This window comes from Triturus cristatus, chromosome 5_1, assembly GCF_964204655.1.
Source record: "Triturus cristatus chromosome 5_1, aTriCri1.1, whole genome shotgun sequence".
NCBI classification, from domain to species: Eukaryota; Metazoa; Chordata; class Amphibia; order Caudata; family Salamandridae; genus Triturus; species Triturus cristatus.
The window spans coordinates 934,482,502-934,495,905 of NC_140587.1; positions in this window are offsets into that span (position 1 = coordinate 934,482,502).

Sequence of the window (13,404 nt, forward strand, 5' to 3'; positions counted from 1 at the left end):
CTAAAAGTGATTATCCACGTACAAATGTGAATTGTAGTTCAAAGACGCAACATTTGAAAATGGACCATTTTTTTTGTTTCTGAAGCATGTCGTAAGGGGGGGTGGTTATCTTTTTCACCAAAAACGGGCGTTTTTGATTGAACAATAAAGGCATCCAAATGTTATTTTATTCACTTTCCGTGGAGGAGAAACACTTTTTAAGGCCGCAGAGTGAGTAAATTGGCCATTTTCATTCACGTTTACCCATTTCTCAAATCTCGTGTTTAGGGCCCCTGGAAGCTTGAAAATCACTTTAAACATCTAATTTTAGCTCTAAAAGTGTTTATCCACGTACAAATGTTAATTGTGGTTCAAAGACGCAACATTTGAAAATGAACCATTTTTTCTGTTTCAGAAGCATGTCGTAAGGGGGGGTGGTTATCTCTTTCATCAAAAATCAGGCGTTTTCGCTTGAACAATAAAGACCTCCAAATGGTATTTAATTCACTTCCCGTGGAGGAGAAACACTTTTTAAGGCCTCAGAGTGAGTAAATTGGCCATTTTCATTCACTTTTACCCATTCCTCAAATCTTGTGTTTAAGGCCCCTGGAAGCATGCAAATCACTTTAAACATCTCATTTGATCTTTAAAAGTGCTTTTCCACGTACAAATGTGAATTGTAGTTCAAAGAGGCAACATTTGAAAACGGACCATTTTTTTAGTTTCTGAAGCATGTTGTAAGGGGGGGTGGTTATCTCTTTCGTCAAAAATCGGGCGTTTTTGATTGAACAATAAAGGCCTACAAATGTTATTTAATTCACTTTCTGGAGTTTAGAAAAACTTTTTAAGGCCTCAAAGTGAATAAATTGGCCATTTTCATTCATATTTACCCATTCCTCATATCTTGTGTTTAGGGCCCCTGGAAGCTTGTAAATCACTTTAAACATCTAATTTCATCTCTAAAAGTGATCATCCACGTACAAATGTGAATTGTAGTTCAAAGACGCAACATTTGAAAATGGACCATTTTTTTCGTTTCTGAAGCATGTCGTAAGGGGGGGTGGTTATCTTTTTCACCAAAAAACGGGCGTTTTTGATTGAACAATAAAGGCATCCAAATGTTATTTTATTCACTTTCCGTGGAGGAGAAACACTTTTTAAGGCCGCAGAGTGAAAAAATTGGCCATTTTCATTCACGGTTACCCATTTTTCAAATCTCGTGTTTAGGGCCCCTGGAAGCTTGAAAATCACTTTAAACATCTCATTTTATCTCTAAAAGTGATTATCCACGTACAATGTTAATTGTAGTTCAAAAGACGCAACATTTGAAAATGAACCATTTTTTTAGTTTCAGAAGCATGTCGTAAGGGGGGGTGGTTATCTCTTTCATCAAAAATCAGGCGTTTTCGCTTGAACAATAAAGGCCTCCAAATGGTATTTAATTCACTTCCCGTGGAGGAGAAACACTTTTTAAGGCCTCAGAGTGAGTAAATTGGCCATTTTCATTCACTTTTACCCATTCCTCAAATCTTGTGTTTAAGGCCCCTGGAAGCATGCAAATCACTTTAAACATCTAATTTGATCTTTAAAAGTGCTTTTCCACGTACAAATGTGGATTGTCGTTCAAAGATGCAACATTTGAAAATGAACTTTTTTTTTTGTTTCTGAAGCATGTCGTAAGGGGGGTGGTTATCTCTTTCGTCAAAAATCGGGCGTTTTTGATTGAACAATAAAGGTCTACAAATGTTATTTAATTCACTTTCTGGAGTGGAGAAAAACTTTTTAAGGCCTCAGAGTGAATAAATTGGCCATTTTCATTCATATTTACCCATTCCTCATATCTTGTGTTTAGGGCCCCTGGAAGCTTGTAAATCACTTTAAACATCTAATTTTATCTCTACAAGTGATTATCCACGTACAAATGTGAATTGTAGTTCAAAGACGCAACATTTGAAAATGGACCATTTTTTTTGTTTCTGAAGCATGTCGTAAGGGGGGGTGGTTATCTTTTTCACCAAAAACGGGCGTTTTTGATTGAACAATAAAGGCATCCAAATGTTATTTTATTCACTTTCCGTGGAGGAGAAACACTTTTTAAGGCCGCAGAGTGAAAAAATTGGCCATTTTCATTCACGGTTACCCATTTTTCAAATCTCGTGTTTAGGGCCCCTGGAAGCTTGAAAATCACTTTAAACATCTAATTTTATCTCTAAAAGTGGTTATCCACGTACAATGTTAATTGTGGTTCAAAGACGCAACATTTGAAAATGAACCATTTTTTTAGTTTCAGAAGCATGTCGTAAGGGGGGGTGGTTATCTCTTTCATCAAAAATCAGGCGTTTTCGCTTGAACAATAAAGGCCTACAAATGTTATTTAATTCACTTCCCGTGGAGGAGAAACACTTTTTAAGGCCTCAGAGTGAGTAAATTGGCCATTTTCATTCACTTTTACCCATTCCTCAAATCTTGTGTTTAAGGCCCCTGGAAGCATGAAAATCACTTTAAACATCTCATTTGATCTTTAAAAGTGCTTTTCCACGTACAAATGTGAATTGTAGTTCAAAGAGGCAACATTTGAAAACGGACCATTTTTTTAGTTTCTGAAGCATGTCGTAAGGGGGGGTGGTTATCTCTTTCGTCAAAAATCGGGCGTTTTTGATTGAACAATAAAGGCCTACAAATGTTATGTAATTCACTTTCTGGAGTGGAGAAAAACTTTTTAAGGCCTCAGAGTGAATAAATTGGCCAGTTTCATTCATATTTACCCATTCCTCATATCTTGTGTTTAGGGCCCCTGGAAGCTTGTAAATCACTTTAAACATCTAATTTTATCTCTAAAAGTGATCATCCACGTACAAATGTGAATTGTAGTTCAAAGACGCAACATTTGAAAATGGACCATTTTTTTCGTTTCTGAAGCATGTCGTAAGGGGGGGTGGTTATCTTTTTCACCAAAAAACAGGCGTTTTTGATTGAACAATAAAGGCATCCAAATGTTATTTTATTCACTTTCCGTGGAGGAGAAACACTTTTTAAGGCCGCAGAGTGAGTAAATTGGCCATTTTCATTCATGTTTACCCATTTCTCAAATCTCGTGTTTAGGGCCCCTAGAAGCTTGAAAATCACTTTAAACATCTCATTTTATCTCTAAAAGTGATTATCCACGTACAATGTTAATTGTAGTTCAAAAGACGCAACATTTGAAAATGAACCAATTTTTTTAGTTTCAGAAACATGTCGTAAGGGGGGGTGGTTATCTCTTTCATTAAAAATCAGGCGTTTTCGCTTGAACAATAAAGGCCTCCAAATGGTATTTAATTCACTTCCCGTGGAGGAGAAACACTTTTTAAGGCCTCAGAGTGCGTAAATTGGCCATTTTTATTCACTTTTACCCATTTCTCAAATCTTGTGTTTAGGGCCCCTGGAAGTTTGAAAATCACTTTAAACATCTAATTTTAGCTCTAAAAGTGATTAACCACGTACAAATGTGGATTGTCATTCAAAGACGCAACATTTCAAAACGGACCATTTTTTTCGTTTCTGAAGCATGTCGTAAGGGGGGGTGGTTATCTCTTTCGTCAATAATCGGGCGTTTTCGCTTGAACAATAAAGGCCTACAAATGTTATTTAATTCACTTCCCGTTGAGGAGAAACACTTTTTAAGGCCTCAGAGTGAGTAAATTGGCCATTTTCATTCACTTTTACCCATTTCTCATATCTTGTGTTTAGGGCCCCTGGAAGCTTGAAAATCACTTTAAACATCTAATTTTATCTCTAAAAGTGATCATCCACGTACAAATGTGAATTGTAGTTCAAAGACGCAACATTTGAAAATGGAACATTTTTTTCGTTTCTGAAGCATGTCGTAAGGGGGGGTGGTTATCTTTTTCACCAAAAAACGGGTGTTTTTGATTGAACAATAAAGGCATCCAAATGTTATTTTATTCACTTTCCGTGGAGGAGAAACACTTTTTAAGGCCGCAGAGTGAGTAAATTGGCCATTTTCATTCACGGTTACCCATTTCTCAAATCTCGTGTTTAGGGCCCCTGGAAGCTTGAAAATCACTTTAAACATCTCATTTTATCTCTAAAAGTGATTATCCACGTACAATGTTAATTGTAGTTCAAAAGACGCAACATTTGAAAATGAACCATTTTTTTTGTTTCTGAAGCATGTCGTAAGGGGGGGTGGTTATCTCTTTCATCAAAAATCAGGCGTTTTCGCTTGAACAATAAAGGCCTCCAAATGGTATTTAATTCACTTCCCGTTGAGGAGAAACACTTTTTAAGGCCTCAGAGTGAGTAAATTGGCCATTTTCATTCACTTTTTCCCATTTCTCAAATCTTGTGTTTAGGGCCCCTGGAAGCTTGAAAATCACTTTAAACATCTAATTTTATCTCTAAAAGTGTTTATCCACGTACAAATGTGGATTGTCGTTCAAAGATGCAACATTTGAAAATGAACCATTTTTTTTGTTTCTGAAGCATGTCGTAAGGGGGGGTGGTTATCTCTTTCGTCAAAAATCGGGCATTTTTGATTGAACAATAAAGGTCTACAAATGTTATTTAATTCACTTTCTGGAGTGGAGAAAAACTTTTTAAGGCCTCAGAGTGAATAAATTGGCCATTTTCATTCATCTTTACCCATTCCTCATATCTTGTGTTTAGGGCCCCTGGAAGCTTGTAAATCACTTTAAACATCTAATTGTATCTCTAAAAGTGATTATCCACGTACAAATGTGAATTGTAGTTCAAAGACGCAACATTTGAAAATGGACCATTTTTTTTGTTTCTGAAGCATGTCGTAAGGGGGGGTGGTTATCTTTTTCACCAAAAAACGGGCGTTTTTGATTGAACAATAAAGGCATCCAAATGTTATTTTATTCACTTTCCGTGGAGGAGAAACACTTTTTAAGGCCTCAGAGTGAGTAAATTGGCCATTTTCATTCACTTTTACCCATTTCTCAAATCTTGTGTTTAGGGCCCCTGGAAGCTTGAAAATCACTTTAAACATCTAATTTTAGCTCTAAAAGTGATTATCCACGTACAAATGTGGATTGTCATTCAAAGACGCAACATTTGAAAACGGGCCATTTTTTACGTTTCTGAAGCATGTCGTAAGGGGGGGGTGGTTATCTCTTTCGTCAATAATCGGGCGTTTTCGCTTGAACAATAAAGGCCTACAAATGTTATTTAATTCACTTCCCGTGGAGGAGAAACACTTTTTAAGGCCTCAGAGTGAGTAAATTGGCCATTTTCATTCACTTTTACCCATTCCTCAAATCTTGTGTTTAAGGCCCCTGGAAGCATGAAAATCACTTTAAACATCTCATTTGATCTTTAAAAGTGCTTTTCCACGTACAAATGTGGATTGTCATTCAAAGACGCAACATTTGAAAACGGACCATTTTTTTCGTTTCTGAAGCATGTCGTAAGGGGGGGTGGTTATCTCTTTTGTCAATAATCGGGCGTTTTCGCTTGAACAATAAAGGCCTACAAATGTTATTTCATTCACTTCCCGTTGAGGAGAAACACTTTTTAAGGCCTCAGAGTGAGTAAATTGGCCATTTTCATTCACTTTTACCCATTTCTCAAATCTTGTGTTTAGGGCCACTGGAAGCTTGAAAATCACTTTAAACATCTAATTTTATCTCTAAAAGTGTTTATCCACGTACAAATGTGGATTGTCGTTCAAAGATGCAACATTTGAAAATGAACCATTTTTTTTGTTTCTGAAGCATGTCGTAAGGGGGGGGTGGTTATCTCTTTCGTCAAAAATCGGGCGTTTTTGATTGAACAATAAAGGTCTACAAATGTTATTTAATTCACTTTCTGGAGGGGAGAAAAACTTTTTAAGGCCTCAGAGTGAATAAATTGGCCATTTTCATTCATATTTACCCATTCCTCATATCTTGTGTTTTGGGCCCCTGGAAGCTTGTAAATCACTTTAAACATCTAATTTTATCTCTAAAAGTGATTACCCACGTACAAATGTGAATTGTAGTTCAAAGACGCAACATTTGAAAATGGACCATTTTTTTTGTTTCTGAAGCATGTCGTAAGGGGGGGTGGTTATCTCTTTCGTCAAAAATCGGGCGTTTTTGATTGAACAATAAAGGTCTACAAATGTTATTTAATTCACTTTCTGGAGTGGAGAAAAACTTTTTAAGGCCTCAGAGTGAATAAATTGGCCATTTTCATTCATCTTTACCCATTCCTCATATCTTGTGTTTAGGGCCCCTGGAAGCTTGTAAATCACTTTAAACATCTAATTGTATCTCTAAAAGTGATTATCCACGTACAAATGTGAATTGTAGTTCAAAGACGCAACATTTGAAAATGGACCATTTTTTTTGTTTCTGAAGCATGTCGTAAGGGGGGGTGGGTATCTTTTTCACCAAAAAACGGGCGTTTTTGATTGAACAATAAAGGCATCCAAATGTTATTTTATTCACTTTCCGTGGAGGAGAAACACTTTTTAAGGCCTCAGAGTGAGTAAATTGGCCATTTTCATTCACTTTTACCCATTTCTCAAATCTTGTGTTTAGGGCCCCTGGAAGCTTGAAAATCACTTTAAACATCTAATTTTAGCTCTAAAAGTGATTATCCACGTACAAATGTGGATTGTCATTCAAAGACGCAACATTTGAAAACGGGCCATTTTTTACGTTTCTGAAGCATGTCGTAAGGGGGGGGTGGTTATCTCTTTCGTCAATAATCGGGCGTTTTCGCTTGAACAATAAAGGCCTACAAATGTTATTTAATTCACTTCCCGTGGAGGAGAAACACTTTTTAAGGCCTCAGAGTGAGTAAATTGGCCATTTTCATTCACTTTTACCCATTCCTCAAATCTTGTGTTTAAGGCCCCTGGAAGCATGAAAATCACTTTAAACATCTCATTTGATCTTTAAAAGTGCTTTTCCACGTACAAATGTGGATTGTCATTCAAAGACGCAACATTTGAAAACGGACCATTTTTTTCGTTTCCGAAGCATGTCGTAAGGGGGGGTGGTTATCTCTTTTGTCAATAATCGGGCGTTTTCGCTTGAACAATAAAGGCCTACAAATGTTATTTCATTCACTTCCCGTTGAGGAGAAACACTTTTTAAGGCCTCAGAGTGAGTAAATTGGCCATTTTCATTCACTTTTACCCATTTCTCAAATCTTGTGTTTAGGGCCCCTGGAAGCTTGAAAATCACTTTAAACATCTAATTTTATCTCTAAAAGTGTTTATCCACGTACAAATGTGGATTGTCGTTCAAAGATGCAACATTTGAAAATGAACCATTTTTTTTGTTTCTGAAGCATGTCGTAAGGGGGGGTGGTTATCTCTTTCGTCAAAAATCGGGCGTTTTTGATTGAACAATAAAGGTCTACAAATGTTATTTAATTCACTTTCTGGAGTGGAGAAAAACTTTTTAAGGCCTCAGAGTGAATAAATTGGCCATTTTCATTCATATTTACCCATTCCTCATATCTTGTGTTTAGGGCCCCTGGAAGCTTGTAAATCACTTTAAACATCTAATTTTATCTCTAAAAGTGATTACCCACGTACAAATGTGAATTGTAGTTCAAAGACGCAACATTTGAAAATGGACCATTTTTTTGGTTTCTGAAGCATGTCGTAAGGGGGGGTGGTTATCTCTTTCGTCAAAAATCGGGCGTTTTTGATTGAACAATAAAGGTCTACAAATGTTATTTAATTCACTTTCTGGAGTGGAGAAAAACTTTTTAAGGCCTCAGAGTGAATAAATTGGCCATTTTCATTCATATTTACCCATTCCTCATATCTTGTGTTTAGGGCCCCTGGAAGCTTGTAAATCACTTTAAACATCTAATTTCATCTCTAAAAGTGATTATCCACGTACAAATGTGAATTGTAGTTCAAAGACGCAACATTTGAAAATGGACCATTTTTTTTGTTTCTGAAGCATGTCGTAAGGGGGGGTGGTTATCTTTTTCACCAAAAACGGGCGTTTTTGATTGAACAATAAAGGCATCCAAATGTTATTTTATTCACTTTCCGTGGAGGAGAAACACTTTTTAAGGCCGCAGAGTGAAAAAATTGGCCATTTTCATTCACGGTTACCCATTTTTCAAATCTCGTGTTTAGGGCCCCTGGAAGCTTGAAAATCACATTAAACATCTAATTTTATCGCTAAAAGTGGTTATCCACGTACAATGTTAATTGTGGTTCAAAGACGCAACATTTGAAAATGAACCATTTTTTTAGTTTCAGAAGCATGTCGTAAGGGGGGGTGGTTATCTCTTTCATCAAAAATCAGGCGTTTTCGCTTGAACAATAAAGGCCTACAAATGTTATTTAATTCACTTCCCGTGGAGGAGAAACACTTTTTAAGGCCTCAGAGTGAGTAAATTGGCCATTTTCATTCACTTTTACCCATTCCTCAAATCTTGTGTTTAAGGCCCCTGGAAGCATGAAAATCACTTTAAACATCTCATTTGATCTTTAAAAGTGCTTTTCCACGTACAAATGTGAATTGTAGTTCAAAGAGGCAACATTTGAAAACGGACCATTTTTTTAGTTTCTGAAGCATGTCGTAAGGGGGGGTGGTTATCTCTTTCGTCAAAAATCGGGCGTTTTTGATTGAACAATAAAGGCCTACAAATGTTATTTAATTCACTTTCTTGAGTGGAGAAAAACTTTTTAAGGCCTCAGAGTGAATAAATTGGCCATTTTCATTCATATTTACCCATTCCTCATATCTTGTGTTTAGGGCCCCTGGAAGCTTGTAAATCACTTTAAACATCTAATTTTATCTCTAAAAGTGATTACCCACGTACAAATGTGAATTGTAGTTCAAAGACGCAACATTTGAAAATGGACCATTTTTTTTGTTTCTGAAGCATGTCGTAAGGGGGGGTGGTTATCTCTTTCGTCAAAAATCGGGCGTTTTTGATTGAACAATAAAGGTCTACAAATGTTATTTAATTCACTTTCTGGAGTGGAGAAAAACTTTTTAAGGCCTCAGAGTGAATAAATTGGCCATTTTCATTCATCTTTACCCATTCCTCATATCTTGTGTTTAGGGCCCCTGGAAGCTTGTAAATCACTTTAAACATCTAATTGTATCTCTAAAAGTGATTATCCACGTACAAATGTGAATTGTAGTTCAAAGACGCAACATTTGAAAATGGACCATTTTTTTTGTTTCTGAAGCATGTCGTAAGGGGGGGTGGTTATCTTTTTCACCAAAAAACGGGCGTTTTTGATTGAACAATAAAGGCATCCAAATGTTATTTTATTCACTTTCCGTGGAGGAGAAACACTTTTTAAGGCCTCAGAGTGAGTAAATTGGCCATTTTCATTCACTTTTACCCATTTCTCAAATCTTGTGTTTAGGGCCCCTGGAAGCTTGAAAATCACTTTAAACATCTCATTTTAGCTCTAAAAGTGATTATCCACGTACAAATGTGGATTGTCATTCAAAGACGCAACATTTGAAAACGGGCCATTTTTTACGTTTCTGAAGCATGTCGTAAGGGGGGGGTGGTTATCTCTTTCGTCAATAATCGGGCGTTTTCGCTTGAACAATAAAGGCCTACAAATGTTATTTAATTCACTTCCCGTGGAGGAGAAACACTTTTTAAGGCCTCAGAGTGAGTAAATTGGCCATTTTCATTCACTTTTACCCATTCCTCAAATCTTGTGTTTAAGGCCCCTGGAAGCATGAAAATCACTTTAAACATCTCATTTGATCTTTAAAAGTGCTTTTACACGTACAAATGTGGATTGTCATTCAAAGACGCAACATTTGAAAACGGACCATTTTTTTCGTTTCTGAAGCATGTCGTAAGGGGGGGTGGTTATCTCTTTTGTCAATAATCGGGCGTTTTCGCTTGAACAATAAAGGCCTACAAATGTTATTTCATTCACTTCCCGTTGAGGAGAAACACTTTTTAAGGCCTCAGAGTGAGTAAATTGGCCATTTTCATTCACTTTTACCCATTTCTCAAATCTTGTGTTTAGGGCCCCTGGAAGCTTGAAAATCACTTTAAACATCTAATTTTATCTCTAAAAGTGTTTATCCACGTACAAATGTGGATTGTCGTTCAAAGATGCAACATTTGAAAATGAACCATTTTTTTTGTTTCTGAAGCATGTCGTAAGGGGGGGTGGTTATCTCTTTCGTCAAAAATCGGGCGTTTTTGATTGAACAATAAAGGTCTACAAATGTTATTTAATTCACTTTCTGGAGTGGAGAAAAACTTTTTAAGGCCTCAGAGTGAATAAATTGGCCAGTTTCATTCATATTTACCCATTCCTCATATCTTGTGTTTAGGGCCCCTGGAAGCTTGTAAATCACTTTAAACATCTAATTTTATCTCTAAAAGTGATTATCCACGTACAAATGTGAATTGTAGTTCAAAGACGCAACATTTGAAAATGAACCATTTTTTCAGTTTCAGAAGCATGTCGTAAGGGGGGGTGGTTATCTCTTTCATCAAAAATCAGGCGTTTTCGCTTGAACAATAAAGACCTCCAAATGGTATTTAATTCACTTCCCGTGGAGGAGAAACACTTTTTAAGGCCTCAGAGTGAGTAAATTGGCCATTTTCATTCACTTTTACCCATTCCTCAAATCTTGTGTTTAAGGCCCGTGGAAGCATGAAAATCACTTTAAACATCTCATTTGATCTTTAAAAGTGCTTTTCCACGTACAAATGTGAATTGTAGTTCAAAGAGGCAACATTTGAAAACGGACCATTTTTTTAGTTTCTGAAGCATGTTGTAAGGGGGGGTGGTTATCTCTTTCGTCAAAAATCGGGCGTTTTTGATTGAACAATAAAGGCCTACAAATGTTATTTAATTCACTTTCTGGAGTTTAGAAAAACTTTTTAAGGCCTCAAAGTGAATAAATTGGCCATTTTCATTCATATTTACCCATTCCTCATATCTTGTGTTTAGGGCCCCTGGAAGCTTGTAAATCACTTTAAACATCTAATTTCATCTCTAAAAGTGATCATCCACGTACAAATGTGAATTGTAGTTCAAAGACGCAACATTTGAAAATGGACCATTTTTTTCGTTTCTGAAGCATGTCGTAAGGGGGGGTGGTTATCTTTTTCACCAAAAAACGGGCGTTTTTGATTGAACAATAAAGGCATCCAAATGTTATTTTATTCACTTTCCGTGGAGGAGAAACACTTTTTAAGGCCGCAGAGTGAAAAAATTGGCCATTTTCATTCACGGTTACCCATTTTTCAAATCTCGTGTTTAGGGCCCCTGGAAGCTTGAAAATCACTTTAAACATCTCATTTTATCTCTAAAAGTGATTATCCACGTACAATGTTAATTGTAGTTCAAAAGACGCAACATTTGAAAATGAACCATTTTTTTAGTTTCAGAAGCATGTCGTAAGGGGGGGTGGTTATCTCTTTCATCAAAAATCGGGCGTTTTCGCTTGAACAATAAAGACCTCCAAATGTTATTTAATTCACTTCCCGTGGAGGAGAAACACTTTTTAAGGCCTCAGAGTGAGTAAATTGGCCATTTTCATTCACTTTTACCCATTCCTCAAACTTGTGTTTAAGGCCCCTGGAAGCATGCAAATCACTTTAAACATCTCATTTGATCTTTAAAAGTGCTTTTCCACGTACAAATGTGGATTGTCGTTCAAAGATGCAACATTTGAAAATGAACTATTTTTTTTGTTTCTGAAGCATGTCGTAAGGGGGGGTGGTTATCTCTTTCGTCAAAAATCGGGCGTTTTTGATTGAACAATAAAGGTCTACAAATGTTATTTAATTCACTTTCTGGAGTGGAGAAAAACTTTTTAAGGCCTCAGAGTGAATAAATTGGCCATTTTCATTCATATTTACCCATTCCTCATATCTTGTGTTTAGGGCCCCTGGAAGCTTGTAAATCACTTTAAACATCTAATTTTATCTCTACAAGTGATTATCCACGTACAAATGTGAATTGTAGTTCAAAGACGCAACATTTGAAAATGGACCATTTTTTTTGTTTCTGAAGCATGTCGTAAGGGGGGGTGGTTATCTTTTTCACCAAAAACGCGCGTTTTTGATTGAACAATAAAGGCATCCAAATGTTATTTTATTCACTTTCCGTGGAGGAGAAACACTTTTTAAGGCCGCAGAGTGAGTAAATTGGCCATTTTCATTCACGTTTACCCATTTCTCAAATCTCGTGTTTAGGGCCCCTGGAAGCTTGAAAATCACTTTAAACATCTAATTTTAGCTCTAAAAGTGTTTATCCACGTACAAATGTTAATTGTGGTTCAAAGACGCAACATTTGAAAATGAACCATTTTTTCAGTTTCAGAAGCATGTCGTAAGGGGGGGTGGTTATCTGTTTCATCAAAAATCAGGCGTTTTCGCTTGAACAATAAAGACCTCCAAATGGTATTTAATTCACTTCCCGTGGAGGAGAAACACTTTTTAAGGCCTCAGAGTGAGTAAATTGGCCATTTTCATTCACTTTTACCCATTCCTCAAATCTTGTGTTTATGGCCCCTGGAAGCATGCAAATCACTTTAAACATCTCATTTGATCTTTAAAAGTGCTTTTCCACGTACAAATGTGAATTGTAGTTCAAAGAGGCAACATTTGAAAACGGACCATTTTTTTAGTTTCTGAAGCATGTCGTAAGGGGGGGTGGTTATCTCTTTCGTCAAAAATCGGGCGTTTTTGATTGAACAATAAAGGCCTACAAATGTTATTTAATTCACTTTCTGGAGTGGAGAAAAACTTTTTAAGGCCTCAGAGTGAATAAATTGGCCATTTTCATTCATATTTACCCATTCCTCATATCTTGTGTTTAGGGCCCCTGGAAGCTTGTAAATCACTTTAAACATCTAATTTCATCTCTAAAAGTGATTATCCACGTACAAATGTGAATTGTAGTTCAAAGACGCAACATTTGAAAATGGACCATTTTTTTTGTTTCTGAAGCATGTCGTAAGGGGGGGTGGTTATCTTTTTCACCAAAAACGGGCGTTTTTGATTGAACAATAAAGGCATCCAAATGTTATTTTATTCACTTTCCGTGGAGGAGAAACACTTTTTAAGGCCGCAGAGTGAAAAAATTGGCCATTTTCATTCACGGTTACCCATTTTTCAAATCTCGTGTTTAGGGCCCCTGGAAGCTTGAAAATCACTTTAAACATCTAATTTTATCTCTAAAAGTGGTTATCCACGTACAATGTTAATTGTGGTTCAAAGACGCAACATTTGAAAATGAACCATTTTTTTAGTTTCAGAAGCATGTCGTAAGGGGGGGTGGTTATCTCTTTCATCAAAAATCAGGCGTTTTCGCTTGAACAATAAAGGCCTACAAATGTTATTTAATTCACTTCCCGTGCAGGAGAAACACTTTTTAAGGCCTCAGAGTGAGTAAATTGGCCATTTTCATTCACTTTTACCCATTCCTCAAATCTTGTG